Source organism: Bradysia coprophila, unplaced genomic scaffold (assembly GCF_014529535.1).
Source record: "Bradysia coprophila strain Holo2 unplaced genomic scaffold, BU_Bcop_v1 contig_415, whole genome shotgun sequence".
NCBI classification, from domain to species: Eukaryota; Metazoa; Arthropoda; class Insecta; order Diptera; family Sciaridae; genus Bradysia; species Bradysia coprophila.
Window position 1 is genome coordinate 532,494 of NW_023503670.1, and position 19,486 is coordinate 551,979.

Sequence of the window (19,486 nt, forward strand, 5' to 3'; positions counted from 1 at the left end):
TGAAACTGGTCTAGAGGTTATGAATGAAGGAGTCAAAGCTTTTGTTTCGCAACCACTTTTCCGATCTATTATTGCCCAGCACTGTGAGCAATATTTTCACGAGCATCTCACTGTGACTCAACTAGTTGGACATCTCGGACTCACAGTTTTTCCTGGATGCCAGATGTAATAATCTTTATATTCATCATCATCATCACCACTATCTGTATCATCATACCTGGATGCCAGATGTAATAATCTTTATATTCATATCGAATGAACGAACAAAAATAGTGGTGGAATCACCATCATCATCATCACATTTCAAATTATATAACGCAAATCCTATAATATCACTGGAATCAGCATCGATCAACGCAGAACCGATATAGTCCTGAAAACATTTAAAAACAGAAAATTATACTTCCGTTGTCAATATGGCTAAGAAATTTGCTAGAATCAGCAGACTCATACACTGTTTTGCAGCTTTCTTTGGACATGACATTCGACTTAATTTCATATAAGTGGTCGTTCTGTAGTTCCAACCGATTTGTCTAACATTATTGGGTGCAGAGAGATCCTACATGGGCAAGCAAGCTGGTTGCACATAATTGCTAATTGATTCATTCAGTTTAAATAGTTTAATATTGAAGTCCAGATCCTGTACATTGAAGTCCAGATGTTCAATCGTGTCAATCACTTCGTATGTCTTTGTGATTGTCTCTGCTTTAAAGTTAGTGGGCGTAACGACTAGGTTGGAACTGAAATTTATGTCAACGTTGCAATCACGTTAATAACTAAAATAGGGCTGGATTAAGAATTTTACGGTTCACGTAAACAAGATGCTGTTGATAATACAAAGTTTTCGCTAATCAGTATCCCACTTTGTACCATCGATGTACCAATTTGTACCAATTGTATCGATACTTTTTGAAGTTTGGCATCGCATCTGTGGGTGGCGCCACGTCTGCCATACTCTGCGCGGTTTTAGTGACAATTTATTTATTGTCACTAAGAGTCAAACCACATCGAAACTTTTTGTCGTGAAGTGACAGTTTTGACATTGACATTTTTGACGTTGTCATTATTGACGTCTGAAAATTGTTGTCATAACCTCAATTGAAAACGTGAACTGTACACAAAACTTGTCTGGAAACAATTAATTTTGAATAATATCACAGTGTTATCGTATCCTTATTATAGTATTTACGATAATACTGTAATGTTTTTCAAAATTAATTGTTTTAAGACAAGTTTTGTGTCCACTTCACGTTTTAAATTGAGGTTATGACGAAATTTTTCAGATGTCAAAAATGACAACGTCAAAAATGTCAATGTCAAAACTGTCACTTCATGACAGAAAATTTCGATGTGGTTTGCCTCTAAAATTACCGAAAAACAAATTGTCGGATGTGAGAGATCCACAAAAACTGTATGTGAGAGATATAGCACAAAAAACAAATGACGAAAACGTGTATATAATGCTCGTACAATTGAAGCGATTGCTCACTATTCGTTCGCCCTTCGTTGAATAAAAGAAATTTTTTCAACAATTTTGGTCAAGTCAAAGCAATACACCACTTTGTCAATGTTGAATTAGTGTTGCTTAAGGCCCGTCATTGGGAAATGACAGGACAGTTTCCCGAAAATGTATGGAAAATTTTATCACAAAAATTCACCGAAAAGATTCAAATAAACTCATCCATGATGCTTTCCATTGTATTCGTGCACCGACTCTCTATGTCCCCAACACGGAAAATTCGGCAAATTCGACATTTGTTGTGTGCTGCATATATTTGCTGCAGACTGAATAATGTTCCCGTGTGTTGTATTACAATAAACATGTAATATGAATATTTTCAAAATATAGTTCCGGCAACAATATTATTCAGCTCGTAGGAATATTGTGAGGTTCCCAGGTATATCTTTGCTGTGTGCTGAATTATATCTTCAAATTAGTTGTGGGATGTATTACTTAACTTTACCTGCATGCCGAATATTGACTAAATGGTACTATCGAACTATACCTGCATGCTGAATATTGACTAAATGAATAAAGTCGTCTGTATTCAGAATGGACTATGCAACAATAAATTTATTGTTTTAATGAAATAAAAGGAAGATCTCAAGAACATACGCATAACGATGATTATCAAATCTAATTTTATTCCTTCTTTTAAAGTTATTTCTATTTTTACCGAATTAATATGCAATGATAATGTTACATTTATGTATTTCAATAGAAATTTTGACGAACGAACTTTTAAATCCATTATCGGTGTTAAAGGCTTTTGAAATGTTAACAGAAATAGTTGGTGGTATTCAGCAATAAATGATGGAATTTGTTTATGTACTGTCCGTTTGACAAGAGGATCGCCACGGTTCAGCAGGGGGTTTTGAACATTTGTTTTTTACACGTTGGCACACGTGCTCTTGTCAGATTCAAGATTCTTTTTACGAAGGTTACGCTGATTATACTTTGTGAAAAAGGCCAATACCTTGCAAATATGTCACATCTTGGACAGAATTTGACACTGCAATATCTGCAACATGAAAAAACTAAAACAAATCAACAAATCGAAAACAAAAAACAATGTTTTTTATTCTTGGAGTTATTTTCAGAAAAGTTATGCTCCGCAAGTGTCGGATATCGATTTTTTTTAATAAAACTTAGATTTATTGATCAAAAACAGTTAAAGAACTTATATAAATTGTTCTTCGCTTGTTCGATACTGTTTTTAATTCATTCTCATTTAAAATGTGTTTTCACTACTTATCTACTCGAAAATAAAGAAATATCAGGAATTCCTAATAAGTAGCAGATGTTTTCGATTCAAAAGTTTTTTTCCTCTATTTCAATGGATCTTTATTTTAATATTGAATAATAGAAGGGTTCTATTAGCCGGGCTCACTGAATATCTTTGAATTTTGACCTAATCTCTTTTTAAGTATCTACAGAAATTCTTATCAAGTCACTTTGGAGGAATTATTTCAGCAACCCCTTCTTAATAAGATTTAAAAAATCCATTAGTCGAAAAGATAAATCTGATAAATTTATTGCACTCTTAGCGCTGGTTTTTGTATTGAACTTCTTGAAATAAGTACGTTACTTCAGTTAATTCATTCTTCATTTGGTTTTTCGTTGCTTTTTTTAGAAAAATACCTTGCAGTGCTGCTTGATAATTTATTAATCCAGTGGGGAATAATATCCCTCACCTATGGCATTATGTAATAAATCTCATATTTCTATCTCCGAAATGCTGCGTAAATGTCGAACATTAACAAATTTGGACAATTGAAAAATATCAGAAAATGTGAGTGTAGAAAATGGCTTGACTACTACACCTCGTAGGCTTATCTCAAATCTTAATAAAATTCTAAGCTCTAACCGTAGCTCAACTTTTTTTCGTTTTAAATATATTCTTTGGTTTTTCTGTCAGAAGGATGTGCTATGTGACAATAAACTAAAGTTGGTTGATTTCTTGGACTATAGCGGTGGTTTGTAAATAAAAGACGTTAGTTTACGCAATATTTCGAGCTTCGGCTTTGCTCTTCATCAGACTACTAATTACATTACTGAAAATCAACAAAAATATGAAGCTAAGACTACTAACTCCTCTCCACATGCATATTACAAATGTTTTGTAGCTTTGACTTTAATTTAGCCAACGGCGAAGAAACAAAATCCAACATGTGTCAATAAACATCAGACGCATCTTCATTGTATTTTCGTTAGTAATTTGAAGGACACCACGAGTGTAATCGAAAATCATTGAAATAGGAATAGCCTTAAACCTGATATGATCTGGATCAGATCTGATAGATTTTGACTTGACCTGATTTGAGTTGAACCTGAAAATACAGACACTGACCTGAAGTGAATTCTATCAGACCTATTTCGCAAATTATTTTAACAATATCTTGAGAAATTTGTTACTTCTATTATGCAAATATCCTCCGTGAAACTACGAAACGAAAATTACGATTTTAGAACTCAGCGGCAAAGGAAACTAACAAGAAATATGCAAATGAATCAGGTTATTTCAGGTTAAATTTAAAACATGTCAGGTCAGATCAGGTTTTTGATTTTCATGTCAAAAACCTACCTATTCCGAGGCATAAGTGGTTTGTAGTGTGGCCAAGCTAATTCACTGACCGAAAACAGCATGGTTGTCTCTCCTTTTTAAGTACAATCTTCAAAACAACCTTCAAAAGAAATCTTTTCCTATTTGATTTTCCACATAAACTACATAGTTTTCTGAAACTTTGCCTAAATCTTTTGCCGATCCCAAAATGCATTCCAATTTGCTGTAAAGATCTTCGCATCATCGATTAAATACAACAGTCGATTGAATTGACGATTCAAAGGCTTGCGTAGCATAAATTTCCTGAAAATAACTCCAAGAATAAAAACATTATTTTTTGTTTTCGATTTGTTGATTTTAAGAGCACTTTCCTTATTCGAAATTTATAAAAATTATCAATTGAAGCATCTTGTAAACAATTTATTGAATCGAATAAATGAAACAATTTCGGAAATATTGAGAGCTCTGGTTTAATAGGTACTCAAAAAACATTTTCACAAAAAAATCTAATGAGATAATGAAAACCGTTTGACGTTTGTTGATTGCGGATGTGAATGCGTACGAGCAGTGTATTTTTAGATTGACGAATTTTCAGGATTGAATTATGAATTAAAAGTTCTGACGAATTAATGGAAAATTATTAATTTAGATACTTTGCCTACTGTATTATCAAATTAATTAAATTTTTCTTTAAAAAAAGACAAGAACAGAATGAGTTCTGTACGGAAACAAATCACTCAAACACAAAGCAAAATTCACGATTTAACGGCCTAATTAGGGCTTATTATATACGAACACATCTGAAACCTATAAAATTTAGAATATTTTGAAACAATTTTACCACAAAAGTAGAAGCTGTTTCAGTCCTTGTTACACCAAACCGAAAGAAAATGTTAAAATTGAAAAGCACTCGACAAAACCAACAAATCAACAAAAAAATCAATCAGATGTCAATTGCGTAGCAGTCGCTGTTTCTCCAAGCACTCGCGTTCCACGCATTCCACATGACATTTGGTATCTGTGTTAAATAAATTAACTACGATCGTGACCATATTTGCATGTTACACATAGTATTCAATTTTAATTTCCGTCGATGAAATTTGCGAAAAATAAGGAAAAGAAGGATTTTTTAATAAAATAAGGCGGAATAAGGAGGTTTTTATAAAAATAAGGAAAAATCAGGAAATAAGGAGGTGTGAGAGGCCTGAAAATTGTAGCCTACATTTACGTGTCTCGATCTTCATTTTTGATGATATGTTTTCATCAGAATCATTTTCGAAAAATGTAAGACCGCAATAACGACTAATGTGTTAGCTTTAAATAAAAATTAGTTTTGGTTGCAGTCTTTTGACGATCTCAGAGCTGGTCATACTGCTACAACCAAATCTATTTTCTGTTGAAAATGAATTCTGGCGGATAGATATCATCAAAAGTAAACTAAAATTCAGTCATCAGGCAAAGCATCGATAGGTTTTGGTTCACTATCTTCTTAAATATGCACACATGGACTAATATTTGAGAGCTAATCCACAAAAAATCATAAAATTTCTCATTTAATAGTTATTTGTTCATCGAGGAAACAAAAGTTGGAAATTTTATTTCGAGGGTGTTGTCGCCAGAGCGTACCGAAAGTCACGAGTCATCGGATAAAATGAAATTTCCTACTATTTTCCATAGGTCAACACAACGTTTTTCACAACAAAGATCCTCGAGCTTTTAGCTGAGGTGAGAAAATGACTACGTGTGAAAATATGTATTTTGAGTCGAACAGAGTTTTTTTTCAGCAGCTGCAACAACCATGTTTAATAGTTATTTACGTGTTACGGCATGTTTCATCATTTTCATTTACATTGCCTAATCACGTAAAGCATTGTACTTACGAGGTTCCAAGTTGTTATTTGACAAGTGGGGAATACAGTAACACCTCACTTATCAAATACACAACTTAGAACCTCGATTGAGGAGGCCGAAAGAGTTACGTATTAAGTTACATATCGGAAAATATATAAGAAAAAAATGTAAACCCATGGGCCGAACGAAAGTGACAGATATGTAAGCTCACACGGCTTCGCTTCAACCCCTTTTGGCCTACATTTTTCTGTCACTCTCGGCCCGTGGGTCTACATTTTTTTCTTTCGTCCCGCAGTAGGAAGCATATAATAGTTATTTTCATGTATCGGGGCCGAAAATGAGGGAGTTTTGAGATTTTTCTCTGGTTTTCGACCCCTAACATGAAATTTTTTTTGAGTATCTGTTTTGGACGATTGATTTTAGGCACTTTCGCATGTAACAGCTCGCGAAATTGCCTAAAAACAATCGTCCAAAACAGATACACAAATAACTATCATGCCCGCACGTTAGTAAGCGGGCGTGACGCAAGTCCCCTACCAAAAATGTTTTTAAAAAAATTTTGAGGACGGCGGAGCATATTTACAGCAACTTTTTGAATTCTCCCCCTTAACTCCAACGGCCCTCAAACATAGAAATTTGGAATCTAGGTATCCATACGAGTTCAACGAGCTATCACACGTTACTGCAGCTTCAAAATTTGCCAAGATGTTGAACTTCGAAATATTAATAAAATTGTTGTTAAGGCATTGGGAAATGACAGGACAGTTTCCCGAAAATGTATGGAAAATTTTATCACAAAAATTCACCGAAAAGATTCAAAGAAACTCGCCCATGATGGTTTCCATTGTATTCGTGCACCGACTCTCTATGTCCCCAACACGGAAAATTCGGCAAATTCGACATTTGTTGTGTGCTGCATATATTTGCTGCAGACTGAATAATGTTCCCGTGTGTTGTATTACAATAAACATGTAATATGAATATTTTCAAAATATAGTTCCGGCAACAATATTATTCAGCTCGTAGGAATATTGTGAGGTTCCCAGGTATATCTTTGCTGTGTGCTGAATTATATCTTCAAATTAGTTGTGGGATGTATTACTTAACTTTACCTGCATGCCGAATATTGACTAAATGGTACTATCGAACTATACCTGCATGCTGAATATTGACTAAATGAATAAAGTCGTCTGTATTCAGAATGGACTATGCAACAATAAATTTATTGTTTTAATGAAATAAAAGGAAGATCTCAAGAACATACGCATAACGATGATTATCAAATCTAATTTTATTCCTTCTTTTAAAGTTATTTCTATTTTTACCGAATTAATATGCAATGATAATGTTACATTTATGTATTTCAATAGAAATTTTGACGAACGAACTTTTAAATCCATTATCGGTGTTAAAGGCTTTTGAAATGTTAACAGAAATAGTTGGTGGTATTCAGCAATAAATGATGGAATTTGTTTATGTACTGTCCGTTTGACAAGAGGATCGCCACGGTTCAGCAGGGGGTTTTGAACATTTGTTTTTTACACGTTGGCACACGTGCTCTTGTCAGATTCAAGATTCTTTTTACGAAGGTTACGCTGATTATACTTTGTGAAAAAGGCCAATACCTTGCAAATATGTCACATCTTGGACAGAATTTGACACTGCAATATCTGCAACATGAAAAAACTAAATGTTCGAAACCCCCTGAAACCCTGTGCTTCCACCTACGTAATATACACAAACTAGGTGAGCCAATCTTAATTTATTAATTCGCGTAATAGATGCTCACTATTAATGTGAACAGTTTTTTTGTAGAACGATTGAAAAAACCTCTAATTCAGAACCAGGCTCAGAATTAAAATAATAATATCCGATGACATTGCTTAGTGGGGAGAAGTACTACATTTCATAGAAAATAAATTCAATTAAATGTTGTTGCATAACCCATTCTAAATACGGACGACTTTATTCATTTAGTCAATATTCAGCATGCAGGTATAAATATGCCTGTGTGCTGCATAAAGCAAAGTAACAACGGTTCGAAATAAGACTGCCACTATATGCAAGCAGTATAGCAGCAGTGGTAAAGTCGTTGGCAGTCAGAAACTGAGGTTAAGCATTGATGGTCGCGGTCCGTACTTGGGTGGGTGACCGGAAAAAACGTAAGCAAAAAAAAAAAAATCTGTTAGCAATTTAATATGATGAATTTAAATATAAATCTACGGCTAATAACAAATAATAATAATAAAATTGAAAATAAAAAAAATAAAAATTTTGAAAAAGTTTTTTTGTTTTTTTTTTGCTAACGCAAATAAAATTGATAAAGTTAATTAAATCAATTTCTTCTATTAAAGGATAAATTAGGTTGTTTATTGAATTGAAAAAAATGGCGTCATTTTATATTATAAAACAGGCATACAGCGAAGACCTGCACGCTGAAAAATAATATCCAGCACACAACAACAATATTCATTAGGCGGGCTTGTATGATCCTCAGATCAATATGCAGCACACAACTAATGTTCTATAATCGTGAAGCTGTTCCCGATTTCTTCGTCTGGGGTGCATATATGAGTTTTCCGTGAAGGCATATTTAAACACTAAAACACTTTTTACTCGATGCAAAAACAAAAAGTTTTTTTTTGTTTTGTCGCGATAAAACACAGAAAATATTTCGACACAACTGTGACACTCCGCTATTATAAGGACTAGAATGAATGTTTGCTGTGTTCACTTCGGCGGTAAAATATTTTCATTCAAAAAAGTGTCCGACACTTCAACGATGGTAGACATTTATTAAAATTGTAACCTCTCCCACTTCTTTAGTAAGCTAACAAGACTTCGCTGAGTCTAATTATGCCACCTCTTCGAACAAAAATATCGGCTGAGGTCGAATAATTCTCCGCTGAGCTTTAACAAACCTCCGCTGAGCTCTAATAATTCTCCGCTGAGCTTTGACAAACCTCTAATGAGTTCTAATAATTCTCCGCTAGGCTTCAGTAAGAGTCCGTCAGACCTTAGCACGTTGTAGTAAGGCAATGAAGCTAAGCGAACACTCAATAAGCATCAGCGGATACCTAATAATTGTTGCTATGATTTAATAAGACTCCACTTAGCTTTGGCAGATCTCCGCTGAGTGTCCGATTCGCTCCATTAAGCCTTCCTGCAACTTGCTTAGGCCTAACGGACACTTTCTGAAGCCTAGCGGAGAATTATTAGAGATCAGCGGAGGTCTGTTAAAGCTCAGCGAAGAATTATTAGAGCTCAGCGGAGAATTATTCGAGCTCAGCGGAGAATTATTAGAACTCAGCCGGTATTTTTATTCAAAGAGGTGGCATAATTAGACTTCGCGAAGTCTTCTTAGCTTACTAAAGAGGAACGAACATTTATTTACGCAAGGCGCAGTCTTACGAGAGGCTAAATTTTTAATAAATGCTCTCCCATCGTTGAGAGAATGTCCGCTGAGCTCTCGTAAAGCTTTAAAAAATGGTCGATGAGCATTATTAAATGTATACGCTACCCTTTGTCAACCGTTTGATGATTGTTTTTAAATGTCCGACACTTTTTTGAACGAAAATATTTTACCGCCGAAGTGAACACAGCAAACATTCATTCTAGTCCTTATAATAGCGGAGTGTCACAGTTGTGTCGAACTATTTTCTGTGTTTTTGTCGCGACAATACAAAAAACAAAATTTTGTTTTTGCATCGAGTAGAAAGTGTTTTAGTGTTTAAATATGCCTTGGGGACCTAAAGAGACGGTGCACGAATACAATGGAAACCATCATGGGCGAGTTTCTTTGAATCTTTTCGGTGAATTTTTGTGATAAAATTTTCCATACATTTTCGGGAAACTGTCCTGTCATTTCCCAATGCCTTAACAACAATTTTATTAATATTTCGAAGTTCAACATCTTGGCAAATTTTGAAGCTGCAGTAACGTGTGATAGCTCGTTGAACTCGTATGGATACCTAGATTCCAAATTTCTATGTTTGAGGGCCGTTGGAGTTAAGGGGGAGAATTCAAAAAGTTGCTGTAAATATGCTCCGCCGTCCTCAAAATTTTTTTAAAAACATTTTTGGTAGGGGACTTGCGTCACGCCCGCTTACTAACGTGCGGGCATGATAGTTATTTGTGTATCTGTTTTGGACGATTGTTTTTAGGCAATTTCGCGAGCTGTTACATGCGAAAGTGCCTAAAATCAATCGTCCAAAACAGATACTCAAAAAAAATTTCATGTTAGGGGTCGAAAACCAGAGAAAAATCTCAAAACTCCCTCATTTTCGGCCCCGATACATGAAAATAACTATTATATGCTTCCTACTGCGGGACGAAAGAAAAAAATGTAGACCCACGGGCCGAGAGTGACAGAAAAATGTAGGCCAAAAGGGGTTGAAGCGAAGCCGTGTGAGCTTACATATCTGTCACTTTCGTTCGGCCCATGGGTTTACATTTTTTTCTTATATATTTTCCGATATGTAACTTAATACGTAACTCTTTCGGCCTCCTCAATCGAGGTTCTAAGTTGTGTATTTGATAAGTGAGGTGTTACTGTATTCCCCACTTGTCAAATAACAACTTGGAACCTCGTAAGTACAATGCTTTACGTGATTAGGCAATGTAAATGAAAATGATGAAACATGCCGTAACACGTAAATAACTATTAAACATGGTTGTTGCAGCTGCTGAAAAAAAACTCTGTTCGACTCAAAATACATATTTTCACACGTAGTCATTTTCTCACCTCAGCTAAAAGCTCGAGGATCTTTGTTGTGAAAAACGTTGTGTTGACCTATGGAAAATAGTAGGAAATTTCATTTTATCCGATGACTCGTGACTTTCGGTACGCTCTGGCGACAACACCCTCGAAATAAAATTTCCAACTTTTGTTTCCTCGATGAACAAATAACTATTAAATGAGAAATTTTATGATTTTTTGTGGATTAGCTCTCAAATATTAGTCCATGTGTGCATATTTAAGAAGATAGTGAACCAAAACCTATCGATGCTTTGCCTGATGACTGAATTTTAGTTTACTTTTGATGATATCTATCCGCCAGAATTCATTTTCAACAGAAAATAGATTTGGTTGTAGCAGTATGACCAGCTCTGAGATCGTCAAAAGACTGCAACCAAAACTAATTTTTATTTAAAGCTAACACATTAGTCGTTATTGCGGTCTTACATTTTTCGAAAATGATTCTGATGAAAACATATCATCAAAAATGAAGATCGAGACACGTAAATGTAGGCTACAATTTTCAGGCCTCTCACACCTCCTTATTTCCTGATTTTTCCTTATTTTTATAAAAACCTCCTTATTCCGCCTTATTTTATTAAAAAATCCTTCTTTTCCTTATTTTTCGCAAATTTCATCGACGGAAATTAAAATTGAATACTATGTGTAACATGCAAATATGGTCACGATCGTAGTTAATTTATTTAACACAGATACCAAATGTCATGTGGAATGCGTGGAACGCGAGTGCTTGGAGAAACAGCGACTGCTACGCAATTGACATCTGATTGATTTTTTTGTTGATTTGTTGGTTTTGTCGAGTGCTTTTCAATTTTAACATTTTCTTTCGGTTTGGTGTAACAAGGACTGAAACAGCTTCTACTTTTGTGGTAAAATTGTTTCAAAATATTCTAAATTTTATAGGTTTCAGATGTGTTCGTATATAATAAGCCCTAATTAGGCCGTTAAATCGTGAATTTTGCTTTGTGTTTGAGTGATTTGTTTCCGTACAGAACTCATTCTGTTCTTGTCTTTTTTTAAAGAAAAATTTAATTAATTTGATAATACAGTAGGCAAAGTATCTAAATTAATAATTTTCCATTAATTCGTCAGAACTTTTAATTCATAATTCAATCCTGAAAATTCGTCAATCTAAAAATACACTGCTCGTACGCATTCACATCCGCAATCAACAAACGTCAAACGGTTTTCATTATCTCATTAGATTTTTTTGTGAAAATGTTTTTTGAGTACCTATTAAACCAGAGCTCTCAATATTTCCGAAATTGTTTCATTTATTCGATTCAATAAATTGTTTACAAGATGCTTCAATTGATAATTTTTATAAATTTCGAATAAGGAAAGTGCTCTTAAAATCAACAAATCGAAAACAAAAAATAATGTTTTTATTCTTGGAGTTATTTTCAGGAAATTTATGCTACGCAAGCCTTTGAATCGTCAATTCAATCGACTGTTGTATTTAATCGATGATGCGAAGATCTTTACAGCAAATTGGAATGCATTTTGGGATCGGCAAAAGATTTAGGCAAAGTTTCAGAAAACTATGTAGTTTATGTGGAAAATCAAATAGGAAAAGATTTCTTTTGAAGGTTGTTTTGAAGATTGTACTTAAAAAGGAGAGACAACCATGCTGTTTTCGGTCAGTGAATTAGCTTGGCCACACTACAAACCACTTATGCCTCGGAATAGGTAGGTTTTTGACATGAAAATCAAAAACCTGATCTGACCTGACATGTTTTAAATTTAACCTGAAATAACCTGATTCATTTGCATATTTCTTGTTAGTTTCCTTTGCCGCTGAGTTCTAAAATCGTAATTTTCGTTTCGTAGTTTCACGGAGGATATTTGCATAATAGAAGTAACAAATTTCTCAAGATATTGTTAAAATAATTTGCGAAATAGGTCTGATAGAATTCACTTCAGGTCAGTGTCTGTATTTTCAGGTTCAACTCAAATCAGGTCAAGTCAAAATCTATCAGATCTGATCCAGATCATATCAGGTTTAAGGCTATTCCTATTTCAATGATTTTCGATTACACTCGTGGTGTCCTTCAAATTACTAACGAAAATACAATGAAGATGCGTCTGATGTTTATTGACACATGTTGGATTTTGTTTCTTCGCCGTTGGCTAAATTAAAGTCAAAGCTACAAAACATTTGTAATATGCATGTGGAGAGGAGTTAGTAGTCTTAGCTTCATATTTTTGTTGATTTTCAGTAATGTAATTAGTAGTCTGATGAAGAGCAAAGCCGAAGCTCGAAATATTGCGTAAACTAACGTCTTTTATTTACAAACCACCGCTATAGTCCAAGAAATCAACCAACTTTAGTTTATTGTCACATAGCACATCCTTCTGACAGAAAAACCAAAGAATATATTTAAAACGAAAAAAAGTTGAGCTACGGTTAGAGCTTAGAATTTTATTAAGATTTGAGATAAGCCTACGAGGTGTAGTAGTCAAGCCATTTTCTACACTCACATTTTCTGATATTTTTCAATTGTCCAAATTTGTTAATGTTCGACATTTACGCAGCATTTCGGAGATAGAAATATGAGATTTATTACATAATGCCATAGGTGAGGGATATTATTCCCCACTGGATTAATAAATTATCAAGCAGCACTGCAAGGTATTTTTCTAAAAAAAGCAACGAAAAACCAAATGAAGAATGAATTAACTGAAGTAACGTACTTATTTCAAGAAGTTCAATACAAAAACCAGCGCTAAGAGTGCAATAAATTTATCAGATTTATCTTTTCGACTAATGGATTTTTTAAATCTTATTAAGAAGGGGTTGCTGAAATAATTCCTCCAAAGTGACTTGATAAGAATTTCTGTAGATACTTAAAAAGAGATTAGGTCAAAATTCAAAGATATTCAGTGAGCCCGGCTAATAGAACCCTTCTATTATTCAATATTAAAATAAAGATCCATTGAAATAGAGGAAAAAAACTTTTGAATCGAAAACATCTGCTACTTATTAGGAATTCCTGATATTTCTTTATTTTCGAGTAGATAAGTAGTGAAAACACATTTTAAATGAGAATGAATTAAAAACAGTATCGAACAAGCGAAGAACAATTTATATAAGTTCTTTAACTGTTTTTGATCAATAAATCTAAGTTTTATTAAAAAAAATCGATATCCGACACTTGCGGAGCATAACTTTTCTGAAAATAACTCCAAGAATAAAAAACATTGTTTTTTGTTTTCGATTTGTTGATTTTAAGAGCACTTTCCTTATTCGAAATGAAACAATTTCGGAAATATTGAGAGCTCTGGTTTAATAGGTACTCAAAAAACATTTTCACAAAAAAATCTAATGAGACAATGAGAACCATTTGACGTTTGTTGATTGCGGATGTGAATGCGAACGAGCAGTGTATTTTTAGATTGACGAATTTTCAGGATTGAATTATGAATTAAAAGTTGTGACGAATTAATGGAAAATTATTAATTTAGATACTTTGCCTACTGTATTATCAAATTAATTAAATTTTTCTTTTAAAAAAGAAAAGAACAGAATGAGTTCTGTACGGAAACAAATCACTCAAACACAAAGCAAAATTCACGATTTAACGGCCTAATTAGGGCTTATTATATACGAACACATCTGAAACCTATAAAATTTAGAAGACTTTGAAACAATTTTAACACAAAACTAGAAGCTGTTTCAGTCCTTGTTACACCAAACCGAAAGAAAATGTTAAAATTGAAAAGCACTCGACAAAACCAACAAATCAACAAAAAAATCAATCAGATGTCAATTGCGTAGCAGTCGCTGTTTCTCCAAGCACTCGCGTTCCACGCATTCCACATGACATTTGGTATCTGTGTTAAATAAATTAACTACGATCGTGACCATATTTGCATATTACACATAGTAGCTAAATGGTGTAGTTGTTGATAAGGACCAATTTTAGCAGAATAGGGCTACCTCCCTAAAGTTTAATTTTCAGGCTTTTTTTGGTCACAGACTTTCAAACAAAAGTCTAAAGAATGATTTTAGGATTGTTTTACTGTCCAAAATATATTCTGGGGAACGAGAAAATTTTCTTTTCTAAAGGTTCTCAAAAAAATGGTCCTTATCAACTAAAACGAAATTTTTAACGAGTTTCTTTTTTATGCTGAAACTTTGAAAAACCTGTGAATCCATCCACCACACCAAAATTAAATTGAGTCTCTGTTTCAATGGTTGTTCTCTTTGCTCAAAAGTTTTACATACACACAACCTCTAAAACAAGACAGTACTTTCTTAGAGTTTGTATAAATAAGATTTAAACTAAGAATCAACGAAAATTTAACCGCTTTCCACTATATCAGTATAAGTATATCAGAGTAATTATATAATACCACAAATTTCCATTCTACGTATAATTACTCTTAGACATAAACTATCACTTTTTTATTATATAAAATTTTCGTAAAGCACCAGTGAACCTTATAGAACTTTCAACACTTTCAGAATTAAATTTTGCGTTAACTTACTTGTCTGTGAAATATTGGATCCAGTAACAAAGAAATTTAAAAGTAGCAAGTAGAATATACGAAATAGATCCATATTGTTGGCCTGAGGCAGACGATGATCAACTAAATTCTTTTAAGATTTTTCAACCTCTTAAATAATATTTTGCAATAAGTGACAAGATATCCGATGACTTAATTAATTTGCGTCCGATGACTTAATTAATTTGCGATAGCCCTATGACATTGTCGCTGGGAAACCACAGACATCAATGATTACTTTTACGATCTACGTTATCTTTACCAAAAGAAACCACGAGAAAAACAGCGCTCCTAAATGATATGCCTCAAACAAAATTTCTTTTGAGTTCTTAAAATTGGGAATTTTGTCAACTTATTTTGAAGTCTCAGACGTTTGAGTTGCCTCTTCCATTTTTCTATTTAATATTTAATAAATAAGAGACAGTTTTTTCTCACGTTGTTTCCTATTCAATAAAAAAAAGTGTGGGCGATAACAGTACCATAATGTCATCAAAGTTATACAATGTCTGCCGAATATTTTGCATTCTAAACTAAACCACTGGCATCACGCGAAAAAATCGCTTATTTCAAAGAGATATGACTCATCTTCATCAACAAATTTCTGACCTCTTTCCTGTTAGAAAGATAATTTTATGTTGACTTCTTTTGATCGTGTGTCAAAGGTATCATAAACTTTGCGATTAGAATGGATTTCTGAAAAATTATTAATTTTGGCGTGGTAAAGATTGTATGTTTGGGAAAGTATGGATATATATAATAAGCCAAAGTTAAAATAAAATTAGAATCGAAAATTCCTTATTTGCAAATTTTTTTCAGCTTCCTATAGAAGACAACTATTCATCCATTAGCGACAGAAACTAAATAATATATTTTGCATCTTCTGTCTCATTGCAAATACCTCACTTTCGTAACTTATTCCGAGGGAAAACAACTATAGAGGAAATGATGGGAGATGGGACAGTCTGTAGATATAAATAGGTCCCTTCATTTGGTCAAATAGCAAACAGATTTGAATAAAATTCGTCGATAATAGATTACGTATCTATGGGAGATTATTATTTTTTCTGCTGCTTCCTCTTGCGGTACTCCTATGTTATAATCATTGATGTTGTACAACAGCTGTAGTTATCAAGAAGACTTCGAAATTTCATTCCGTTTATTATATTCAAAACCTCCCGCTTCGAACGTAATAAAAATGACTCATTTCAACGACATGACTTATCTGTTATTTAGAAAAAGCATTTAACAAAAACAAATTCACGTATCAGTATTAGTCTCACGATATTGGGTCTCGGATTTGTTACTGCGGATAATTTTTAACAAATTTCAAGTATATCGCTAAAAGACTAAGCGACGGTATATGGTTGATAAGGTCTTTTTAAACATTTGTTTAAACCACAAAGTAACAGATTTTGCATCAATCCCTTTAAATCATAAATAGATTTCTAACTTATCATACTGATGAGTATAGACTCCTTCTCATCTGTTACACAATAGGAAACTTGAACGTAGAGGGAGACAGAATATTCCTAGGATTGTAATTACCCAATGGAATATCCTGAGGTGTAACTTAATTTAACTTTAACTTAAAGGTGAACTGTGTCACCTTATGACCGCATATTGCTTTTACAAAAAACAACTTAAATACGAATTCTCATAAATCGTGTGTGCACCAAGTGAACTTTTGTTTATTAAAATATGGTACCATTTTGGAGTTCTTTGGAGTAGACACATCTTTTACTATTTGAACGCTCAAGGTGTCACCATTCGTAACAATTCTGTTCGTAAACAAGGATGCAGCGAGAATTAGTAAAATGATAACTCTGCCAAATTTCAATCATTTATGTACAATGTGTATACTCAATACTTGTTGCAATATTTCATGGCAAATTGACCATTGAATTGCAATTAATTTAACCAAAAAAAAATCAAAAGTATTTCTTAAAGACACAGTATATATACGGCCGAAAACTGTGTATGCATTTTTCCACTTTTCTTTAATTTATTTCGTTTTGCTATAATTTGCAAATGCTTAACGTATATCAAACCATTGAAATTGTTTTTTTTTCTTTTATACAAAAGAGAGCGATTTCTTATTGTGTTTATAAAGCATAATATTACGCTTAAAGGTAAGTTATAGTTGAAAATAGAGAGCATAAACAACTTAAAACTAAAAGTTAATATTCTTTTCTTATTATGATTTTTAGATACAAAAACGATTTTTTTTGTTCGTTCGTTGTTATATAATCCGAGAAGTAGGTCTATCAACATATTGTTGGCTAATAATTTCATGTTTTTATCTTTTCAAAAGATTTTTAGAGCATATTGTAAAAAAGTGACGAAATACACCACACATATTATACATCAAGCAATGAACTGAAGTAGTTTTCCGGATTGGTATGAGCTTTTTGAGTTGCACTAAGAAAGCTATATGGGATTACAGATGCATGTAAATTGCCGCAAATTGATTGTATAGTTGATGATTCATTTGTTATGTGGATGACCGGTTTTTCGTTTCTTTAATTCAATTTAATTTTAGCAGAACAACCAGACCTTCAGGCATGTTATCAGTCATTTTTCAAATTTACCTAGGAATGATAGAATTTTTTCATACCTAGGACCCGAAAAGTGCGACTTCGTCACACATTTTCTCCGTCCAATATGAAAAATACTATTCATGCCTCGGACTAAAAGTCTTTTTTAGCGAATTCGATTCCAAACCTCGTCTTCGGCTCTGTCTGGAAACTTCTCACACTCAAAAAAAGATTTTTAGTCCTAGGTACGCAATGTAACATTTCTCGCTACTTTTCTTTTTTACGATTTTTTTTCCATTTCTGAGACAATTATTGCATCTGAAGATGAAATGAAAAAGTAAAATTACCTTAGTTCAGAAAGGATTTTGCTTCCAAAGAGGGTGATTTGACTGTTTGTTGAAGTCGATTGATGGTGGTGTTTGTTGAGTCTTACTGGTGACGTTTCAGTAATTCATAATGGGATCTTCCCGCGTATGATTTACGATTCGGTCTTTGAATCGTCTTCCAAATTGATCTGGCTGACACACAGTCTTACAATATACCTCGGTTGAAACAACACATTACTGGTTATGAAGAAGAATTCACTGTTTATTCAACCTTTTAAATCTGTTGTGTCTATTGTTTAACGAACGCTTGTTGTTGGATGGGAAATATTTTACTTTTGTTTACTATAAATTTTGCTATATGGGTCATTCCAGCTAATTTCAGACTTTTCGAAATATTTTCACCGAATGAAATCCGATTTCAGTAAACTTTTTTCTTGAAAGCTGTTGACCAGACACCAATGTGAGGTCATTGGCATAACGTCTCAGGAAGATATGACCAAAAAGTGTTTGTTTGTATTCGACTTTCCAATATATTTTCAATAAATCTCAAATGATTTCTGTAAACTTGTTTCCCTGTAGAAACGAACGCTATAATTCCACAACTGCACCAAATGACACGAAAATAAATTTTTACAATATTTTTGGTTCATTCTGCTTCGACGTAAGGTGAAATCACCTCGTTGCTAAAATTACATTTTTTCATATAAAACTGAAGATCGGTGTCACTCGAATTTTGACCATTTTTTGAAACGGTTTTGAGCCAAAGGAACATTTTCTGTGGGGCAACAACCACCAATTTCGAAAAAATATATTTCTGGCTATTAATGACCACCGAAAAATATCACTTTTATAGACATACCTCCCACAAATTTTGGGCTACCAACCTCATATTGGACTTAAACTGCGCGTTTTGACCATATCTTTCAGGAAAAGAAAAGTTTACAGAAATCAGTTTACATTTGGTGAACATATTTCGAAAAGTCACAAACATGTAAGGCAACTAATCGCCGACTTTTTCGATCACACAAGTCACACTTCGCAGGCTAAAAATTCCAATTCTTGTTGGCATGAAAGCACTGAGTATAAGAAAATTTATTGACTGATTTGTTACCGCAAAACATAGCCAACACAGCTCACTTTATGCCTCAGAAATGACGAAATTTGTAACACAACTAACCCTGGAGTTACCCATATAGAGAACACTATCGCGAACTAATCTGTGTTCTCAAAATTAACAGCAAGCAGATCAGATCTATGCTGATTATGTTCCTCGGAGATATAGACAGTAAAGCCATCTGTTATTCATAGCAGCGACAAATCGTCTCATATAGTAAAATATGAAAATTATTCACAAATTCCGAATGCCTAAAATCAGTTTAAAATCTGGAAAGCTAAGTTATAGGGTTTATGAATTTATACGCAAAATAAATCACCTACAATTAA